This window comes from Rhinoraja longicauda, chromosome 1 (assembly GCF_053455715.1).
Source record: "Rhinoraja longicauda isolate Sanriku21f chromosome 1, sRhiLon1.1, whole genome shotgun sequence".
In the NCBI taxonomy this organism is placed as follows: domain Eukaryota; kingdom Metazoa; phylum Chordata; class Chondrichthyes; order Rajiformes; family Arhynchobatidae; genus Rhinoraja; species Rhinoraja longicauda.
In genome coordinates, this window is record NC_135953.1 from 29,367,143 (window position 1) to 29,383,657 (window position 16,515).

The following is a 16,515-nucleotide window of genomic DNA, read 5'->3' on the forward strand; positions in this document are numbered from 1 at the left end:
TCATCTGCATATTTACTAATCCAATTTGCCACACCATCATCCAGATCATTAATGTAAATGACAAACAACAGTGGACCCAACACAGATCCTTGGGGCACTCCACTAGACACTGGCCTCCAACCTGACATACAATTGTCAACCGTTACCCTCTGGTATCTCCCATTCAGCCATTGTTGAATCCATCTTGCAACCTCACTATTAATACCCAACGATTTAACCTTCTTAATCAACCTTCCATGTGGAACCTTGTCAAATGCCTTACTGAAGTCCATATAGACAACATCCACAGCCTTGCCCTTATCAATTTCCCTGGTAACCTCTTCAAAAAATTCAAGAAGATTAGTCAAACATGACCTTCCAGGCACAAATCCATGTTGACTGTTTCTAATCAGGCCTTGATTATCCAAATAATTATATATATTGTCCCTAAGTATCTTTTCCATTAATTTTCCCACCACAGACGTCAAACTAATAGGTCTATAATTGCTAGGTTTACTTTTAGAACCTTTTTTAAACAAAGGCACAACATGCGCAATGCGCCAATCTTCCGGCACCATCCCTGTTTCTAATGACGTTTGAAATATTTCCGTCATAGCCCCTGCTATTTCTGCACTAACTTCCCTCAATGTCCTAGGGAATATCCTATCAGGACCTGGAGACTTATCCACTTTTATATTCTTCAAAAGTGTCCGTACCTCCTCTTCTTTAATCATCCTAATTTCCATCACTACTCTACTTACCTCACATAATTCAATATCCTTCTCCTCGGTAAATACCGAAGAAAAGAAATTGTTTAATATCTCCCCCCTTTCTTCCGGCTCAGCACATAGCTGTCCACTCTGACTCTCTAATGGACCAATTTTATCCCTCACTATCCTTTTGCTATTGACATATCTGTAGAACCCCTTGGGGTTTACTTTTACATTACTTGCCAAAGCAGCCTCATATCTTTTTTTCGCTTTTCTAATTTCCTTTTTAAGATTCCTTTTACATTCTTTATATTCCTCAAGAACCTCATTTACTCCCTGCCGCTTATATTTATTGTATATCTCCCTCTTTTTCCGAACCAAGTGTCCAATTTCCCTGGAAAACCACGGCTCTTTCAAATTATTATTCTTTCCTTTCCACCGAACAGGGACATAAAGACTCTGTACTCTCAAAATTTCACCTTTAAATATCCTCCATTTCTCTATTATATCCTTTTCATAAAACAACAATTTCCATTTCACTCCTTTTAAATCCTTTCTCATCTCCTCAAAATTAGCCTTTCTCCAATCCAAAATCTCAACCCTTGGTCCAGATTTGACCTTCTCCATAATGATATTGAAACTAATGGCATTATGATCACTAGACCCAAAGTGCTCCTCAACACATACCTCCGTCACCTGACCCATCTCATTTCCTAACAGGAGGTCCAACACTGCCCCTTCTCTGGTAGGCACCTCTACGTATTGCTGCAAAAAACTATCCTGCACACATTTTACAAACTCCAAACCATCCAGCCCTTTAACAGAATGTGATTCCCAGTCTATATACGGAAAATTGAAATCACCCACAATCACCACTCTGTGCTTACTACTAATATCTGCTATCTCCTTACATATTTGCTCTTCCAATTCTCGTTCCCTATTTGGCGGTCTATAATACACCCCTATAAGTGTTGCTAAACCTTTCTCATTTCTGAGTTCCACCCAAACAGCCTCCCTAATCGTGCTTTCTAGTCTGTCCTGCCAAAGCACTGCTGTGATATCCTCCCTGACAAGCAATGCAACACCCCCACCTCTTGCCCCTCCGATTCTATCACATCTGAAACAATGAAATCCTGGAATATTTAATTGCCAATCGCATCCCTCCTGCAACCATGTTTCACTGATCGCCACAACATCATACTTCCAGATGTCAATCCAGGCTCTAAGCTCATCCACCTTTCTTACAATGCTCCTAGCATTAAAATATACACATTTAAGGGACCCATCATTTCTTATTCTCAGTTTATTTCTTTTCCCTTCTTTCTCTCCTACATATTGGGTCTGAGTGTTTCCCTTTTCTGCCTCCTGCCTCACACACTGCCTATTAGCTATCTGTGTTTGAGTCCCTCCCCCCAACCGTACTAGTTTAAAGTCTCCGCAGTTATTTTAGCAAATCTCCCCGCCAGGATATTGGTTCCCCTCGGGTTCAGATGCAACCCGTCCTTTTTGTACAGGTCATACTTCCCCCATGTGCCTTTCCCCCATGTGCCTTTCCAAAAATCTCTTAAGTTCCACTTACATATCTATCCTCACCACCAACCCTGGTATGTTGTAAGCATCCTCTGTGTAAAAAACTTGCCCCTTCACATCTCCTTTAAGCTTTGCCCCTCTTATCTCAATGCTATGTTCTCTAGTATTTGATATATACATCCTGGAACCATGGTTCTGACTGTCTACCTGATCGATGCCTTTCATAATTGTATATACTTCTGACATAATTTGTGATGTATATCCCTTCATTCCCTGCATATTTATGTGTCTATCTGAAAGTCTCTTAAATGCCACTATCGTATCTGCTTCTACCCCAGCAATGCGTTCCAGGCACATACTAATTTCTGTGTAAAGAACTTGCCCCGGACATCTCCTTTAAACCTTCCCCTTCCCACTTTAATGTTATGTCCACTAGTACTTGACATTAAAGGAAGTTAAGAAAGTCCAGAGGAATTTCACCAGGATGGAGCCTTTCCGTGATGAAGAGACATCACAGGATGGCCAGGGCTTGTTTTCCTTGGAGCAAAGAATGCTGAAGAGCAAAATAAAATTGATGTGCACATGTGTGGTGCTTTGTGAGAAACCTTTCCCCTCAGAGAGCATAAGTTTCAGTGGTTGGAGATTTAGGGGGGATTTGCGGAAGAATTTCTTTCAATCAAGAATTTGGAATAACTGCCTCAGAGGTGTGGAGGCAAGTATTCTTACAAACTCTAAGCAGCACTTGAAACACCATGGCATAGAAGGCTACATGCCGAGTGCTGAAAATAGAGTAACTATAGATAGGGGGTATTTGATGAACGGCACAGATCCAGTGGTCTGCAGGATGCTTTCTCCATGCAAAAATGCTGCATGACTCTATACCACCCTGGATTTTTGAGCTCACGTCCCTGGTGTAGAGCTTTAGCCTACGTAAGAGTGGCTCCACTTGTGACACAGTTGCCTTCAAGAAAGCAATATTTGCAGAGGTTTGGTGGAGGAACCTGCCCATTATTTTTCTAGTCTCTCTCTGACTACTGGTGAACATTGAGCGGATTTGCTGCCTGTCCACTTTTACAACAAGCATACATTTTCAAGGAAGTTTACCAACCTTCCTGGGCATTCTGTCCATTTCACCAACAGTGGGTACTCTCAATAGAATGTATATCCCAGATTAAAACAGTATCATGGACACGACAGTTACATAATATCCAATTGATCTAAACTGTATATTTGAACCACAATTTTAAGAGTGCGGAATAAATGCTGGCCTTACTACCGAGCACATATATCCTCCAAAAAAGGGAAGAACAGTGGCCATCAATTACCATGGCCCAAAAGGCCAGTACAAAGATAGAAACATAGAAACATAGAAAATAGGTGCAGGAGTAGGCCATTCGGCCCTTCGAGCCTGCACCGCCATTCAATATGATCATGGCTGATCATCCAGCTCAGTAGCCTGTACCTGCCTTCTCTCCATACCCCCTGGTCCCTTTAGCAAAAAGGGCCACATCTAACTCCCTCTTAAATATAGCCAATGAACTGGCCTCAACTACCTTCTGTGGCAGAGAATTCCACAGACTCACCACTCTCTGTGTGAAGAAATGTTTTCTCATCTCGGTCCTAAAAGACTTCCCCCTTATCCTTAAGCTGTGACCCCTGGTTCTGGACTACCCCAACATCGGGAACAATCTTCCCGCATCTAGCCTCTCCAACCCCTTAAGAATTTTATATGTTTCTATAAGATCCCCCCTCAGTCTTCTAAAGCCCAGTCTATCCAGTCTTTCCTCATATGCAAGTCCCGCCATCCCAGGGATTAATCTGGTGAACCTTCTCTGTACTCCCTCTAAGGCAAGAACGTCTTTCCTCAGGTTAGGAGACCAAAACTGCACACAATACTCCAGGTGCGGTCTCACCAAGGCCCTGTACAACTGCAGCAGAACCTCCATGCTCCTAAACTCAAATTCTCTTGCTATGAATGCCAACATACCATTCGCTTTCTTCACTGCCTGCTGCACCTGCATGCTTGCTTTCAATGACTGGTGCACCATGACACCCAGGTCATGTTGCATCTCCCCTTCTCCCAATCGGTCACCATTCAGGTAATACTCTGCTTTCCTGTTCTTGCCGCCAAAGTGGATAACCTCACATTTATCCACATTATATTGCATCTGCCATGCATTTGCCCACTCGCCTAATCTATCCAAGTCACTCTGCAGCCTCCTAGCATCCTCCTCGCAGCTAACACTGCCACCCAGCTTCGTGTCATCCGCAAACTTAGAGATGTTGCATTCAATTCCCTCGTCCAAATCATTAATATACACTGTAAATAACTGGGGTCCCAGCACTGAGCCTTGCGGTACCCCACTAGTCACTGCCTGCCATTCCGAAAAGGACCCGTTTATTCCATTAAGATGGTTTGTACATTGGCCTAACTGGGTTATTTCCACCAAAGATAAAAGGTCAGTAAACAGCTCAAGCAAATTCTATTATTGGCATTCCTATTCTTTTGCACAAGGACACAAAGTCCTTCCAAAAAGATATCTGGTACTTAGTTATATTAGTACAAAGGGGAATTGTATCGTGTGATTTATAATTTGCAACAGGAGAGCATTATAATTACTTTCAGAATTAGCAAACCAAAATATATACGTTCAAAATCCATGACCAATGACATATGTTGAATGTTTTCCATAACTTAAATGCTTTTTTTTTGCAATTAAATATTTCTTAGCAGAAATCTAGAATATTTTAATCTCTATACCTCACAAAATCTTTGCATGAAAAGATTTCAGTATTTAATACTAGTCCTGCAATTTCTTCAAAGCAGCTTCTGCTCTGCTGCTGGTGAGATGGGAACTCATCAAGAGAGCATTCAAGAGAGAGCTAGATAGAGCTCTTAAGGATAGCGGTGTCAGGGGGTTTGGGGAGAGGCAGGAACGGGGTACTGATTGAGAATGATCGGCCATGATCACATTGAATGGTGGTGCTGGCTCGAAGGGCCGAATGGCCTACTCCTGCACCTATTGTTTATTGTCTATTGTCCATTCACTTGCATTAATACATTTTATATATATATATATATATGCCTTTATTCGTCCCACACTGGGGAAATTTACAACACTGGGTAAATTTACAACACAGGGGAAATTTACAAATGGGGAAATTACTGCTGCATTGTTGCCTCTGCTGAGCAGAAGCAACACTGAGGAAAGTCGCATTCTCAGAGAACCTGCATTAATATAATGGCATCCCAAAGTGAAATGCCAAACAAAATATAGTCAATAAACATTGAGCAACTTACCTCCTTTCTCCCTTAGTTAATATCACACCATCTTTTGTCCATATTATGTTGGAATCTGCATGAATGTCACCAAACCGGCACCATAGTTTGACATTTCCTGGAATATCGGGAGGCACTTCCGCATGGATCTTTTGGATCAGTTTTGGAGGTGCACCAGAGTCCAATTCTTCATTTAGCATATTGCAAAATATCAAGATATGCATGCAATTAATTCGGTTTCTAGCAGTTTTTGTAAATGCGTTTCTTGCAATTCAGAAAGAAAGCAGGATTCAAATCTTACGATCTTTAGTTTAGTTTAGTTTAGAGATGCAGCGTGGAAACAGGTCCTTCGGCCCACTGAGACTGCACCGACCAGCAATCCCCGTACATTAACACTATCCTACACACACTAGGGACAATTTACACTTACACCAAGACAATTAACCTACATACCTGTATGTCTTTGGAGTGTGGGAGGAAACTGAAGATCTAGGAAAAAACTCATGCGGTCAGGGGGAGAACATACAAACTCCATACAGACAGCACCCATAGTCGGGATCGAACCCGGGTCTCCGGCGCTGTAAGGCAGCAACTCTACCTTGCTGATTTAAAACCAGGAATAACAGCAGAACCAAGTCCAATAATTAATTCCTTCAGACCAATTACCAAGATGGAGTTTGATTTCCAAAAAATACCTCAATCTTATAAAAAGATGCAAATGATCCATGAAAATTTAATACTGATTAATTGGGGAATTATCTCAGACATTAAAAAAAAAAATCACATTACCAATATGGTAATTTGGTCATTTTACTACTTGTTATTATGTCATTCAATTGAGGATTTGGCGGGTGGGGTTGGCAGGAAGTAAAATACTTCAGAAGCAAAGAACTAAAAACATGTTGATTCATCTTATTGCTAAGCTCTTCCCACTGCAAGATGAAACCCAGGAACACACTGGAGGTCAAATATTGGCACGACCAACTTCGCTTGCCACACTGGACTCGGCACTGAGTCCAGAGGTGGAACTCTACTGTTATGAGCTGAGGAATGAGAAACACTTTTAATGTAGTATGATTCTCTTCCTTTAAATGGGATTTAAAAAAACAAACTACTGGAAGAACCCAACAAGTCAGGCAGCATCTGTGGAGGCAGAGGAATGGTCTCATTCTAGCTCCTGCATGTGTCCTAATGCAGGGTTTTGACCCATAATGACGACCTTCCCTCTGCCTTCATAGACACTGCCTGGCCAACTAGGTTCCTCTAGCACTTTGTTTTCCACTCCAAATTCCTGCATCTGCAGTAACTTGTGCCTCCATTGTGTCCGCTGGATTTAATTTGGTTTCAAAGCAGCTTTTTGTAAATGCCTTTCTTGCAATTCAGAGATTGCAATGAGATTACCGACTAAGGGTGAAATGGAAAGGTGTTTCTTTTGCTTTATTTTTGCATAATGTCATTGTTTCTAGACAGAAAAAGGTCTTCAGCCCATCATGTCTATGCTGACCTTCAATATCCATTTATCCTATTTTCCAGTACTTGGTCCATAGTGTTCTATGTCTTAGTGATCCAAGTATTCATCTAAATGCTTCTCAAATATTGTGAGACTACATCACTCCACCACCGCCTCAGGTAGTCTGTTGCAAATTATAGCTCCCCTCTGAGCGAAAAAAAATCTGTCCTCATGAGAAGAATAGATTGGGTAAACGCACATTCTTTTGCCCAGATTGGGGAATCGAGAACCTGAGGGCATAGGTTTTAGGTGAAGAGGGAAAGATTTAATGGGAACCTGAGGGGTAACTCTGAGGGGTAACTCTTTTACACTAACAAGTGGTGGGTGTATGGATCAAGCTGCCGAAGGAGATAGAAACATAGAAAATAGGTGCAGGAAAAGGCCATTTGGCCCTTCGAGTCAGAACCGCCATTCAAAATGATCATGGCTGATAGTTGAGGCAGGTACTATCGCAACTTTTAAGAAACATTTAGACAAGTACGTGGATAGGGTAGGTTTAGAGGGATATGGGCCAAAAGCAGGCAGGTGAGACTAGTGTAGATGGGGCATGTTGGTCAGCATGGGCAAGTTGGGCCAAAGGGCCTGTTTCATTGCTTTCTGGCTTTCCCTTTAAACATCCTACCCCTACCTTAAACCTATGCCCTTTGGTTTTATACATTTCTTCCCAAGAGACAGGTTTGGCATTATCTACCCTATCTATACCACTCATCATTCTTGCTTCAGTTAGATTTTCCATTAGCACTTCCCCCAGGAAAATAAACAGGAAGATATTTTAATGCCAAGTCCATCTCTTGCTACTATGAACAAGTAAGCTTTTAAATTTACCTTTATGTTCCTCCTTATGAGAGTGTTTTACGTTTTCCACCTCCTTCTCTTCTTTCGTGTAAGCTGGTTCCTCCTTTGTCTTATGAAATGTTCTTTTAACTACAATGGGGTTTTTATTAAGATTCTCCTTTCCCGCTGAAGAATGCACATATTTGTTCTTATCTAATGTGAGCTTTGTGTTATCAACTGACAGCACCTGCTTTACTTCTTTTTTCTGCTGTTCATTCTGAGAGGGAAATAAAATCCCAAATTTAGAGGCAATGTCCCTGGATGAATTTGGGAAATTTGATCTTTTCCGTCCATCTGACATCATCGGATCTTTAATTGGTTGCACTGGCAAAGGTTGTTTAATCCTAACAGCTGTACTGGGTGATTCTATGGCTGGAATGCTCTTCTTAAACAAAGATCTGCTTTGCAGGGAGATGGGGTGCTTCGGCTCAGTAGTTCTCTTCTGTGCCTCATCCAATGACCTATTCAATGTCTCAGTGCCTGGGGTCTTAGCTTGATTATCATTTTTAGTCTGTGTGACATTTTCAATGTTGGATACTTCCGAAGACTTCTGGTTACCTTTGTTAGGCACCATAGATATTTGGCAAACCTTTACTTCAGATTCATCTTCAATGTCCACTTTAGCGTCTTCTAGTGGATGATCAGGTACTATAATTTGGTCAGTAGACTTGATCAGATTACTTTGGTTATGCTCTCTACAGTTTTCTACAGCAGTAGAATTAACATTCATTATCTGACCTGCCATTTGTTGAGTAATTATGCTTAATCCTCTGCTGTTCATAGATGCTAAATGAACAGAATCTCTTTGCTGTTCAGTTTTATTGCCATCTTCAATGACAGCATCAGTTTTGTTCGCCCTACAATTGATAGATTGTCCTTCTTTTGCCTGTGATTCCATAATTTTACTGTCATTTTCAATGGTGTTTGATATTTCACTTGGTTTTGCCTTGAGATCGGGCACATATTCATTCAAATCTGTTGTTGGTGACATAATGTTGATACCTTTAACCAGTTCAGTTTTTGATGGAATAGTCTCAATTGGACTGACTGAGGGCATAACAAATGCCAAATTCTTGGATGAAGTTGTTTTATTATTTACATGATCATGACCCAATTCACTGTCACACCCTGCAGAACAGATGTTATGATTCAATGTGCACTTCTCAACTTGGCCAGTTGGGCTCGGAAATAACGGCTCATCAAAATGTAATGAAGGATTCAATAAACACATAATATTTCCAGACGGATTAATGGCAGTTTCATGGACATTATCCACAGCTTTCGTTTTGTCTGGTTCTGGTATTGACAAACATTGAAAATTGCTCTCATTTTGAAATGTGGAACAAATTATTTTAGTTAGATTTACATTTGGTCCATTAAATAACGAAGGCTCTGAGTTGATAATTGGAATTGTCTGGACATGATTCACGGTTTTTAATGTTCTATGCTCATCTTCTGTCTTTTTCTCAACTACATGTTTCATTGAGTTTTGATCTGGTCTGAATATTTGTTGAATGTCAAGAGATTGATCATTTACAACTGGATGAGCAATAGATGATCTTTGTTCGTTGTGGGTTGGATATTCAGAATGCTCCATTTCCTTCACTACTGTTTTCTCTTTGGAGTTGATAATTTTTTGTTCATTTGTTCCTATTAAGGGAGAAATATTTTTGTCTATCTGTGACACGGATGATTTTAAGTTATCTGATTTAACCACTTCAGGCTCATTGGTGTTCTGAAGTTCAACAAAATGTTTCAAAGGAAACATAGTTTCAGAATTTTGATCAGTTCTCAGTCGAGTGTTGGAATATTCATCTTCAGTTGATGGGAAACCAACAGAATTAGAGAACTGTTTATCATTACTTTTAATCTTGTTGTCGGTGCTGTTGCAACAAGGACTTTCTAAAAGAGGTAGCTTATGATATTGCATTTTCTCGCAATCTATAAGTGGTGATGTGATGGCTTCTTGATGATTAACCATGAAAGGTTCAGCAAGAATATTTTCTGTTTTACTTTCCATTTTATTTGAAAGATAATCTGAGCCATTATTTTCACTGTCGAAGGTTAAATATTTTGGTATCAGTTGATTTGATGGAATATCTAAATTGTATTCAAATAATATAGGATGGTCAACTGTTAGTTTAACATCAAGTTTAACAGCTGCCAATTTATTTGTTTCTGGAGAACTTGGTATTCCATTACTATTATGAAACTCTTGCATTTCATTCTTATTAAGAGAATCTGAACAACTAATAGCTTCATTTTCTGCTGTTTGGTCATTCCCGATTGACCGATGTGTTGATATATCCTCTTTGTGCACTTTATTTTCTGAAGCATTTAAAACACAGAGAATTTCTGCTCTGTTGAGCGGCAACCAATGGTCATTGGGGCTATCTGTTTGACTAGATTCATTCTCCAAAACATGTTCTTCAGATTGACCATTTAGCTCTTTGTGCACTCCTAACTTCCAGTCATTCACTGTGACCCCAAAGCTGGATTCAGAATGTTCAGATTCATCTCTGTGTGCATTCATCTGCTTAGACTCATTTCCAAAATATTCACTGACTTGAAAAGGGATTTCATCATCCCTGACTGCATTACTCGTATCACAATAGGAAAAGTAATTTGATTCTTCATTTGATTTATTTTCATTGTCCCGAAACTTACTGGAGCCAATGTGTAATGGTTCAGAGACATCTTTAATTTGAGCAGGTGTGCTTATATGTGGTAGAATACCCAGACATGGATCTATGCTTTCATCTTTGCTGATTTTCTTCAATATGGTACATTCAAAACCTTCAGAGGTAATTGAAGATTGATGATCTGTGTTCTCATTATGAATGCATAATTCTGACAAATTTTTCAAAGGTTCCTGTTCTTTGTTGCAAACGGGAGTGTTCTCACCAAGATCTGACTTCTCACTTTCTATAAAACAATCTATTTTTAAAGAGTCAATAAAGTGCATTGTGCTTTCAATCTTTGGTTCATAAATGCTTCCTTGATGTTCTTTTGATGTGCAAAATAACTTATTATCTCTTGAAATAAGACTTGACTTTTTTTCCTGTAAAACCTGAACCTGATATTTATCTTTAAACTCATTGCTTTGTGAAATTGCACTGTCCAGTATGGGAAGATGACTTAAAATTTCAGAATCTTTCTCAAGTCTTCCACAAGCAGCTTCTTGGTCATGACTATTTTGTGTCGATGAAAGTGTTACATTGATATCCAGAGGTGAAAGATTTGCCTTTTTCTCCATACAAGCCATATGTCCATCTTCAAAGAGTAAATTTGTAGCACTTTTAATAAAGCTTGTTGCTTCATCTTTTAAAAGTAGAGGTTGTACTCCAGCCTGCCAAAAAAACAAAATGGCCAATAACAAATTTACTGAGTGATAATAACTTGACGGGTAAACCATGATAATGCTAATTTGCTTCTTTCTATTTATCTTATTTGTCCTGAATTTTTTGTTCATTTCTATCATTTAATATATATTTTCTCTCTCTGATTTATTACATATGAAACAATATGTTTGTTTTGGATTCTTTACTATTCAGAGCCTTTTCCCTGTTTCAATTTGTTAAGTTAAAGAATAAACTCTGTCTATTTGAAGATGGATTAAGCTGAAGTGTACAGAGGAATTAGATATAATCACAAATGATGTGAGAATTTGGCCAGAAAATAGATGTAAACATGGATTCTTGAAACAATTACTGAATATTGAAAATAATCACAGTGGCTAAAATGTTGCCCCAGAAATAACTGTCAAACTTCCATTCCATCTCCTGAACCATCCCAATGGCACTAGATAATCTCCTCTTCAGCGTTCTTGGAAGATGTCCTATCTCTCTTGGAAATGGTCCCAACACTGCAAGAAAGCCCATCCATCTGAGACTATGGATACACCAATCATCCACCTGGTATGTCTCCAACACTGTTTCTCCTCTGGCCAAGGAGAGTAACACTAGGAGCTATTCAGGGATGAAGTGAGGAGAAAGTTACTCATTCAAAGCAATACACAAAGTGATGGTGGAACTCAGCGGGTCAGGCAGCATTTGTGAAGGGAATGGACAGACACCATTTTAAGTCAAAATCTTTCTTCAGACTGACAAAGAAGGTCCCTGAGAAAGATGACGGCACGGTGGCGCAACTTGACGCGGTTGGCAAGGTGGTAACTTCAATGTCAATTATTCACATGGACAATCTAGTGTATGAAAATTGTTATTTAAAGTTTCAAACATCGAAACATAGAAAATAGGTGCAGGAGGAGGCCATTTGGCCCTTCACCACCATTCATTGTGATCATGGCTGATCATCCACAATCAGTAACCCGTGCCTGCCTTCTCCCCATATCCTTTGATTCCGCTAGCCCTTGGAGCTCTATCTAACTCTCTTTTAAATTCATCCAGTGAATTGGCCTCTATTGCCTTCTGTGGCAGAGAATTTCACAAATTCACAACTTTCTGGATGAAAAAGTTTTTTTCATCTCAGTTTTAAATGGCCTCCCCTTTATTCTTAAACTATGGCCCCTGTTTCTGGACTCTCTCAACATTGGGAACATTTTTTCTGCATCTAGCTTTTCCAGTCCCATTATAATTTTATACATTTTTATAAAATCCCCTCTCATCCTTCTAAATTCCAGTGAATTCAAGCCCAGTCTTTCCAATCTTTCCTCAAATGACAGTCCCACCATCCCGGAGATTAACCTCGTGAACCTACGCTGCATTGCCTCGATAGCAAGGATGTCCTTCCTCAAATTAGGAGAACAAAACTGCACACAATACTCCAGATGTGGTCTCACCAAGGCCCTGTACAACTGCAGAAGGACCTCTTCACTCCTATATTCAAATCCTCTCGTCATGAAGGCCAACATGCCATTAGCTTTCTTCACTGTCTGCTGTACCTGCAAGTTTACTTTCAGTGACTAGGACACCAGGTCTCGTTGCACTTCCCTTTTTCCTAATCTGACACCATCTGATAATAATCTGCCTCCTGGTTCTTGCTGCCAAAGTGGATAACCTCATATTTATCTACATTATACTGCATCTGCCATACCTCTACCCACTCACTCAACCTGTCCAAGTCACCCTGCAACTTCCTAGCAAACTCCCAGCATCCTCTTCACAGTTCACACTGCCACCCAGCTTTGTGTCATCTGCAAATTTGCTAGTGATACTTTTAATTTCATCATCTAAATCATTGATATATATTGTAATTAGCTGCGGCCCCAACACCGAGTCTAGCAGCACTCCACTCACCACTGCCTGCCATTGTGACAGGGACCCGTTTATTCCTACTCTTTGTTTCCTGTCTGCCAACCGATTCTCTATCCATGTCAATACCCTACCCCCAATACCATGTGCTCTAATTTTGCCCACTAATCTCCTGTGTGGAACTTTATGAAGGGCTTTCTGAAAATCCAGATACACTACATCCACTGGCTCTCCTTCATCCATTTTACTTATCATATCCTCAAAAAATTCTAGAAGAATAGTCAAGCAGGATTTCCTCTTTATAAATCCATACTGACTTGGACAAATCCTTTTACTGCTATCCAAATGCACCGTTATTACCTCTTTAATAATTGACTCCAGCATCTTCCCCACCACCGATGTCAGGCTAACTGGTCTATAATTCCCCATTTTCTCTCTCGCTCCTTTCTTGAAAAGTGGGATAACATTAGCTACCCTCCAATCCACATGAACTGATCCTGAATCTATAGAACATTGGAAAATGATCACCATTACGTCCACGATTTCTAGAGCCACCTCCTTGAGGACCCTGGGATGCAGACCATCGGGCCTGGGGATTTATCAGCCTTCAGTCCCATCAGTCTACCCAATACTATTTCTCGCCTAATGCAAATTTCCTTCAGTTCCTCTGTCACCCGAGGTCCTCTGTCTCCTAGTACACCTGGGAGATTGTTTGTGTCTTCCTTGGTGAAGACAGAACCAAAGTACCTGTTCAACTCTTCTGCCATTTCCTTGTTCCCCATAATAATTTCACCTGTTTCTACCTTCAAGGGACCCACAGTTGTATTTACTACTCTTTTTTTCTTTACATACCTAAAGAAGATTTTGCTGTCCTTTAAATTCTTGATCAGCTTATCCTCGTACTTCATCTTTTCACCCCATATTGCACTTTTTGTTACCTTCTGTTGTCCTTTAAAGGTTTCCTCTGGCTTCCTGCTTCTCTTTACTCTGTTGCACACATTTTATTTTAGTTTTATTCCATTCCTAACTTCCCTTGTCAACCACAATTTCCTCTTACTCCCCTTAGAATCTTTCTTCCTCTTTGGAATGAAATGATCCTGCATCTTCTGGGTGATGCCCAGAAATTCCTGCTATTGCTGTTCCACCGTCATTCCTGCCAGGATCCTTTTCCAGTCGACCTTGGCCAGCTCCTCTCTCATGCCTTCTTAGTCCCCTTTGTTCAACTGACATGTATAGATAGAGTGGTAGAGTCATACAACATGGAACCAGGGCCTTCAGTCCAACTTGCCTACACGACCAACATGTCCCATCTACACTAGTCACACCTGCCTGCGTTTAGCCCATATGCCTCTAAACCTATCCTATCCATATTTCACCACTAGATTTAAGGGACGTATGCTCAATTAATCGAAAAGCCCTCTATTTATATTTGGACTATTCTGAAGCCACGCTGAGATATGATGCCCAACATGGTGCTCACGTACAAAACGTTTTGATATGTCCACTGTGTTCTGATTAGAATGACAGCCTAGCCTGATGCTGATGCACTACAAACCAAATGTTGTTTAGGCTAAGCAGTTCTGGATTTGATGATAAATAATTTTGTGCACCGAATGTGGTCTCATTGGAGTTCAGTGTGTTAATTCGTGTGTTTATATACAACAAAAAGTTGGATTGTGTAGTCACACCTTGTCTGAAGAACTCTCCTCAGAGCTCACCGCCGTCTCTTCCCTGTCACGGGTACACTCTCCTTCCATGCGAGTTGAGTCGTTTTTCAAGCGCGGCGGAGTTTGGACATGCCGTCCCCTTGCGCGTTGGAGTCCGCTGCCAGCCGCGCTGTCGCAATTTTCGTTGGCGCTGAGACGAAGAGCCGGTGATTGCACGAAGTCCGTCCCCAGCAGCGAGTTGTACATCTCGCCTGCCTCTGCCAAATCGCCGGGTGACAGCGTTACTCCACCGTGAGTGTCCTCTGGACTGTCTTCCGTTGAGGGAAGTTTCAGCCAAAATTCCTTCTTCAAAACCTCCCCCTTTTTAATATCAGTCGGTTTGTCTCTGTCCAACTTGTCCACATCGATTCGGTTGCCCGAGACCCATTCGTCTCTCTTTCCGCCAACGCGGACCTCTTGGACCCTCTCCGTTGAAGCTGGCGACCGCTTTAAACGTTCCCCTTGCCGTGCACCAATCTCCACCTCCACGGGCATGTGAGGTGGGATGGGGCAGGATTGGGCTCCTCCCTCACCAGGACGAGCACGGCTCTCTTCCGATGTCCAAAAGCTTCCCAAAAGAGTGGAGGCGCGGGTGGAGCATGCCCTGCCCTCGTTGCCCACAGCCCCGGACTCTGGTTGATGTGGAGGAGGAGGAGGTCCATGCAGGTCCATGGTTGTCCGCTTGCAGGCGGGCTGGCCGAGCGGCGCGGGGAGGGCGCTCAGTTTCACCGGCTCGGTTTCATGCTCCTCGCTCAACAGCAACAAATGAGCGGCAGACTCCAGCTTGCCCCGCCACGCCGCGTTGCCCTCTTCGGTCAGAACATCTGAACACACCAGCAAGTCCAAATAATAGTGGTCTTCAGGGGTCAGGGAGCTCCTGGCCCCACTGAGATATGCTGGGCTGCACTGCTCGGCGGCATCTTTCCGGAGACCCTCGCAACTAAAGTCAGACATTCGAGATAGTTCCCCCCTTCTCCTTGGAGAAGCAGCTCCGGACACGTCGCCCGAGCGGGTGGTGCAGCTCTGATCTCTTCCCACTGAGAGGGTCATCTGCGACCCAGCACCGGTCTCCGGGACTTCCTTCAGCTGACGACTCTTGCCCGTATTTGGGCGGCGGGTAACAGCTGAGGCTTGTGCCTCGTCCAGACTGTTCATCCGTCCCCCGTAAGCCGCAACTCCGACTGGGCGCCTGTCTAAGCTTCCTTGTCCCCCACCTTCAGCCGGCGGCCGAGCTCGACGGTCCGAGCCAATGTTAGCTGTTGTCACCAACCCATCACCTCTCCCACCATTCACCCGAGGAAAACTTGCCGCCTCCTTGGCCCGGTTTCTCTCTTCCAGTCTCTGCATCATCTGTTGCTTCACCTGAGCTTCCGTGACCAAACCGACTTGCAAAACCGAGGAGCAGATGGCGATTCCCCTTGAGTTCCTGGCAGAAACCTGGTAGACCGCGGCGTCGTCCTCCGTACATCTGAAACGGGCAATGGGTCACTTTGTCAAGCACAGAGAAGACTTTGTGATGGACGCTGGCGTTGGTTAGTTTACCGTGTCTGGGCTGCGCACGACACAGTCAGACTTTCATTTGACAGACATAAGGTAGGCATTTTTGTTGTTGTTGTTGTTGCCCCATTGGACTACTGCTGATCAATTTCCAAACATAATCAGATTCAGTATTCTCTGCTTATATCACAGACAAAATAAGTCAATAGAAGCACTGTGTGGGATGGCTGGCTCAATTATTCCGCGAAACCAAAGGCAA

The 16,515-nt window shown here is 42.0% G+C and overlaps 1 protein-coding gene across 2 annotated transcripts in view; it reads left to right on the plus strand.

The window, feature by feature from the left end:
- malt1 (MALT paracaspase 1) overlaps positions 1-16,515 on the plus strand; it is a 165,502-nt gene that overhangs the window by 36,481 nt on the left and 112,506 nt on the right. Inside the window, exon 1 of one of the 2 annotated variants that reach the window (XM_078425665.1) lies at positions 15,601-16,352. The exons of the other annotated variant lie outside the window; for it this stretch is intronic. The gene's annotated coding sequence lies outside the window, so the exon portion shown is untranslated. Of the gene's footprint in view, positions 1-15,600; positions 16,353-16,515 lie in introns of those variants that run through there. 2 annotated transcript variants of the gene reach the window in all.